General features: G+C 50.8%; 1 long non-coding RNA gene across 1 annotated transcript in view; it reads left to right on the top strand.

The window, feature by feature from the left end:
- The first annotated feature begins 2,313 nt into the window (after positions 1 to 2,313).
- LOC114006664 (uncharacterized) overlaps positions 2,314 to 5,985 on the top strand; it is a 54,343-nt gene continuing 50,671 nt past the window's right edge. Inside the window, exon 1 of the long non-coding RNA XR_003548370.1 lies at positions 2,314 to 4,304. This is a non-coding gene — a long non-coding RNA (uncharacterized LOC114006664). The remainder of the gene's footprint in view (positions 4,305 to 5,985) is intronic.

The raw sequence follows: 5,985 nt of genomic DNA, 5'->3' as shown, positions 1-5,985 counted from the left end.
GTGCGTGTGCGTGCGTGCTCAAGATCCCGAGAGAAGAATGGATGAGAAGGGATTGCGGCGTGGCCATCCCCCCTGGGGGGTGATTTCTCGCTTTCTGTCTCTCTGTCTCTCACTGTCTGTCTGGCAAGCGCACGCGCCCTATAGCAAAAACCTCTAAAAAAAAAAGTTAAAAAAAATTTCTGAGAAAAGCTTTATTTTGTGTATTTCTCAAGCATCTTGACATTCCGTCTTAGAGTAATGACCAATCCTTTCTTCTAGCTCCTCTCAAAATTCCCATTGGTTTTATCTCTTGTAAAGTCCTCAGTGCGGCAAAGCAAATCCCCCCCTCCCTTGCCTCTCACCCCGCCTCTTGGGGACAAAGAAAGGGCCCCATACTCTCATTGAGGCCTTCGGGCAAACCAGATACATCATCACAGCCTAAGATGAGGAGCAGGAGGCCCAGGGAGCCTTTCGGGGTGCCTCCCCTGAGCTGCACAGACCTCTGCCTATTAACTCTTTCAAAGAGCGCTTGTCGGGTGTGAAAGCCAGCTGGGTTCATTGATTAAAAAAAAAAAAGGTATTGTTTTTAGGGCTGTTGACTATATTAATGAGTTGCAACAGGGGACAGTATTTGCAAAGGGCCATACTTACCTCTTACCTACTTGTTGCCTTAAAAGAGAAAAAGATGTTCAGGGTATAGAGAGAATGTCCAGGCTTCCCCTTCAAGAGTGCGCTTCATTTAAGACGCTGGCAGGATGCTCCTCTTCCTAAAAACCTTAAAGAGTTAAGCCAGAATGGTTAATATTCCTCTTCTCGGCCCCCACATCCCGTATTCTAATGTATGAACCAGCTCATTCAGAAGGGAGTGAGCCGCATATGCCTTTGGGACTTTGCAACAGCTTGCCTCCCCTGCGCAATTGTGTACAGTCTCCACTGAAATGTCCCTAAACACGTAATCTTGCAAACGCTTGTGTTCCACTAGACCGTGAGCATGTCCCTCACATCTGTGAATTTGTAGCCCCACATTCCGAGTGGAGTTCATTTTGTCCCTTCACATCCAGGGACTCTCAGCTCGAGGTGAGAAAAAACGAAGGGAGGTTATTAAGAATTCTGACAAGGTAGGCTGAATAAATTGTGTTTTCTTTGTGAGCCTTAATCCGGTGTTGTATTGGCTTCTTGGACATGCCTAATTTATTTGGAATTTCATTCTGTTCCTGACAGCGTCCTTGACTAGCTGTTTGATCACCCCGAGCAAAGTTACATACCAGCTTTCAACTGTTCAGAGGGCAGCAGCGACATTTTTCTCAAGTGCATTCTCCTGGGTCAGGCTTTATGCCGCAGCAGGGCGTTTCAAATAGCTGGGGCCATCCCTTGTTAGGGAGAGAAGCCCGGCCCGAGCAGGGGTCTCCCTCAATGAGGAAGCTCTCCACTTCTCCCCACTCATCCCACTGTTGGCGATTTTAATCTGCTTTTGTGGCGCGGGAAGAAAGAAAATTAATTTTCGCCCGTCTGTGAGCCGGGAGCATTTCAGTGGAAACCCAGTTTGAAATGCATGTTCTGTTGATTTTGGCGGTCTGTGCCGGCTGCATTTTGAGATGTGATATTCTCAGGAAAGAAGTAGTCAGGACACAAACCTTCATAGGGTGTTAACCCCAGGGTCTCTGTTGGCCCTAGATGGTTTCCCCACTGTCTAGCACTCCATGTTGATAGAGAGAAGCAAACATTTGCTCTCTTGTAACTTATTCTGTAATGATTGCCACATTTATGTAATGGAAAGATATCTTGCTACTGCAAAAGGAAAAATATACATACAATTTTTATTTTTTTTTACCTTTTGTTTCTTTATAGAGTGTGTGTCTTGCCAGAGAGAGACAGAGAGGGAGAGAGGGAAAGCAAGAAGTTACCCCCTCCTCCTGGGGGGAGATGGCCATACCACAATCCCTTCTTCTCCAGTCTCCTTTAAGGATTTGGGGCACACACCCACATGCACCCGGTGTGATTTTTTTTTTCTTCTTTTGGAGAGGTTTTTGCTATAGGGCACTTGTGCTCGCCAGACAGAGAGAGACAGAGACAGAAAGTGAGAAATCACCCCCCCAGGGGGGATGGCCACACTGCAATCCCTTCTCCTCCATTCTCCTCTTGGGATCTTGGGTATACACGCACACGTGCCCAGTGTGAGTTTAAGCCACCAGGTCCGGGACTCGAACCGCGGTCGACTACATGGGAGTCCAGAGACATAGCCATTATGCTAACTGCTGGTCCCTACCCGGTGTGATTTTCAAGCCACTTTGTCTGGGACTTGAAGCATGCAGTTGGCCATGTGGGATCCAGCACCTTAACCACCATGTCATCTGCTGGCTCCAAAGTATAATGGTTTTCAAGACTTTCTCACTATTAGCCCAGTCGTAACTGGTGACTTTATAATTTTGGCAGAATCTGTTCTGATAAAACACATCCTTCCTTTCATTTGGCTTCTCAACCCCAGTGTGTGTAACACACTGTTACTGAGTGCCTGGCACTGTGCTGACCCCTGGCGGATTTGGTGCAAGCTCCCATTCCAGAAATACACTCGAGAGCTCAGAGGATGTTAGTGTTATGAAGAAAGTAAGAAACAAAACCAGTCAACCAGCTGAAAACCAGGGTGCTAGGACTGATGGCCCCTGGGTGAGGGGGCTCAGCTTTGCTCACTGAGTCTTGCCTTTGAGTTGGGGAAGTCCAGCACAGATTAAAGACATTTGAGAAGGGATTGTCCCCCTACAAAGTACTTTTATCCCTGGCCTTGCTTGCAGAAGCTGTGGAGGGATTGCTATCCTCTTTCACAGATGAGGAAGCTGAGGCTCAGAGCACCACTGTAACATTGTGAGAGGAACCAGTTTCCCTAGGGCTCAAGAACAGCCATGTCACTCTGATGAGGGCCTAGGAGCTCCTTCTTGTTGCTATCACCTGCAGTGAGAGCTAGTCCTGGGTGGTGGCCAAGTTTTGTGGCCACCTTTTTGCTTCTCATGTCTCTGTTTTTCTTCCACTCCCAGCCGTTCCCCAAGGACCTCATCTGTATGAAGGTTTTATCTGTCAGGCATATCTAATGAGCAATGAGTGAGGACTGGCCACTAGTCACTGGTTGAATGCTGGAGCATCTGAGTGTAGGAAGATGCCTTGGTTCTTTGAAGCACAAAAGATAACCTGGGACCCCAGCCACCCAGAACTGGGACCTTCCTGCTCAGCTCTGCAAACTCCAATCCCCAGTGGCCATGTAGGCTGGAGTGTTAGACGCTCAGATCCCTTGTCTTGGGTTGTACTTGTGGGGCCAGCGATTTAGAAGCTGTGGGCCTGGGAGAACGAGAGAGAGAAAGACAGGAGGAAGGAGAAGAAGCTGTGAAAGGGGGTGACTTCAGACACAGCCCCCTGTCCTTGAGATCTCAAGGAGGAACTCTGGAGGCTGAGTTTGGCAATCGAGTCTGTCCTGACCTGAGGCAGAAGATCTGAGTTTCTCTCTTTCCTGTGGTCAGTCTTTAGCTAAGTGCCGACTGGGGATGCTGTAAGCTCTGGGCTCCAGCCTTTGTGTGTTGAGGGGGCCTCCATAGCTCAGGACGTCCCCTGGAGCAGTCATGTTGGAAGCAATAGGACATTGAAGCTGGGGAGTGGAGGGTGCACAGGAATTGGGGAAAGGGTTTAAGGCATTGAGGTGGATCATGGATTGTGGCCCCAACCCACCATCTCTGTTAATCAAGGCTGACTTGGGGAGTTTTCTCCCAAGAATGGGGAGCATCATGCCTCCCACCCCCTCCACATGCAGTGGGTGCTTAGTGAACTGATACCTGCAAGGTGCTAGCCTGTCTCTTGTGCTTTATCATCACACTTATTTTCTTGTGTGGGTACCAGCAGCCTAGCATCCTTCTGGGTCCCTTGTGCCCCCTCAAGCAGTTTCTTCCCAGGAGAAGCTGGCCCTGGGGACAACCTAGATACTGGAGGGTACCCAGTCCCTTCCTTTCCCAAAAGATGTGCTGACCTCATCCTTGCTGACTCCCAGAAGCCTGGAGATGTCTGAGCAGGCAGGGGCCATGTCTCCTTGACCCTGGGAGTCTCCTATGTGTAGATACCATGTGACTGGGGGCATTGTTGACTTTGTGTGTCTGATCGTGTGCTTGGCAAATATGAAGAGTTTTGTCCAAGGCCACCTTGTCCCCACCTGCCCAGGTTGGGAGGGGCTTTGCTTGGTGTGGACATGAGTCAGTGGCCAGGCTCTGGGCAGCAGCAGAGGGCCTCTGGCTTGAGCAGGCAGCTCCAGCTCCCGCAGGATACCTCGCCTGGACACCTGGACTGCCCAGGTATGTGGAATGCCCACTGAGACATCAGCCTTTCCTCCCTTCCCCAAGGGCATGTCTGCTCTCCCATTTGAACCCTAATCCCAGAAGCAGAGGACTTTCTGCATGAAATCCATAGGACTGTCCTCAACCTCCTGGGAGTCCCTATCAAACAAATGCTCTATCAACTTCTGACTCTATTCCAGGCTCCTGATATATCTAAGTCCTCACATAGATTGAAGCGATTTTCAAACCTCTGTGCATGAAAAATAAGCCCTGAGCTAACTGTCCCCTCAGAAAGTGGCATTTACTGGGTGACTAGGTGGCTCTCTCGGTGGCCTGAATCATCGCACAGGGCTAGGTAGGACAAGACACATTTTGGAGATGGCTCTGGTCAATCCAGGTGATGCCTGACTTCTGGGGTGAGGGAGTGAAGGACCAACGGCGGATGTAGGCAGAGGCTCAGGGGGTCAGTGGGAGTCTGGTACATGAGGAGCTGCCGTTATGAAAACCACAAGCAAGCACCGTGGCCATGCTCCACTATCCATTTTCAGGTGTGCTCCTGTCAAAGCCTTTGCATTTATTCCTGACTTTGCAGCTTCCAGAAAGCCTGGGCAGATGTGATACTGACTTTGTAGATAAGAGGTTCTGGAACTCCTTCAGGTACACAGGGACTGGCCCCAGAGCCTGAAGTTCTAGAAGGGCTTTTCTCTGCGGTTCAGGAGTCTGTGGGTTGGACCACTTTCTGGTGACAATATGGTTGGACTCCCAGGACCTGATGGCCAGAGATCTATGTTATTTCTGCACCCCCTGCCTGGCTCCCAGCTCCATGAGACTCCTTTACTTTATGGGACTGTAGGACTGGACGTGGAGGAGAGGCGAGAGAGTGTCTCCTCACCATCGAAAACTTGGCCGTGAGAGGCCAGACGGGTGGGGCAGAGTCTGCAGAGATGTGTGGGTCCTTGTGTGGGAGCATGCCAGCGTGTGTGCATGTGTTTGTGTGTGCACATGTATGTGTGTGCGTGCACATGTGTGTGTAGTCAACACAGAAGGCTGGCCATTGGAAAAGTCGTGATGCACGTTTGCATGGGAAAACATAGAGGATGCATCCTGACTTTTCTGATGACCCAACAGTATTTTAGAAAAGGTGTGGAGGCATTTCTTAGAGCATGCTCTTCAGGGAGAGGCAGCCAGGCACCACGCTAGGCCCTGTATGTACTCTCTTCCTTAATCCTACAAAGCAGGTGATATTTGCTTCACTTTCCAATGACGAGTCCACAATCCAGAGGCTGAGCAACTTGCTGGAGGCTACTCAGCAGGTACCAGGTGGGACCTGGCTTCAGGCCCTGGTCACTGTGAGGATCTGAGGAAATTCCGGTAGGATTGTCCTGTTTAGCCAATGGCTGTGGGTCCCATCTCAGGTATCTGGGTAAAAGAGCGTGGGGATGATCTGGGAGCCGGTTCTGGGAGATGCAGCTGGTTTTCCCAGGACCCAGGGCCTTTCGGGGCTACTCTGTGTAGACCCCAGCACTGTCACAGGCCCCATGTGCACCTCTGGGACGCAGGCGCACACCCACGTGCTAATGGAGCAGTGCTGGGTGGCCTGGGCGGGCTGGGCTGACTGTCCCCTCTCATTTGCACAGCCTCCCTGCCCCCTCCGAGCGCCGGCCCCCACCCGCCGCGCCTGCTGCTGCCGCTGCTCCGA

This window comes from Tupaia chinensis, unplaced genomic scaffold, assembly GCF_000334495.1.
Source record: "Tupaia chinensis unplaced genomic scaffold, TupChi_1.0 Scaffold149501_1, whole genome shotgun sequence".
Taxonomy (NCBI): domain Eukaryota; kingdom Metazoa; phylum Chordata; class Mammalia; order Scandentia; family Tupaiidae; genus Tupaia; species Tupaia belangeri.
This window is presented reverse-complemented; position numbering and strand designations above follow the sequence as displayed.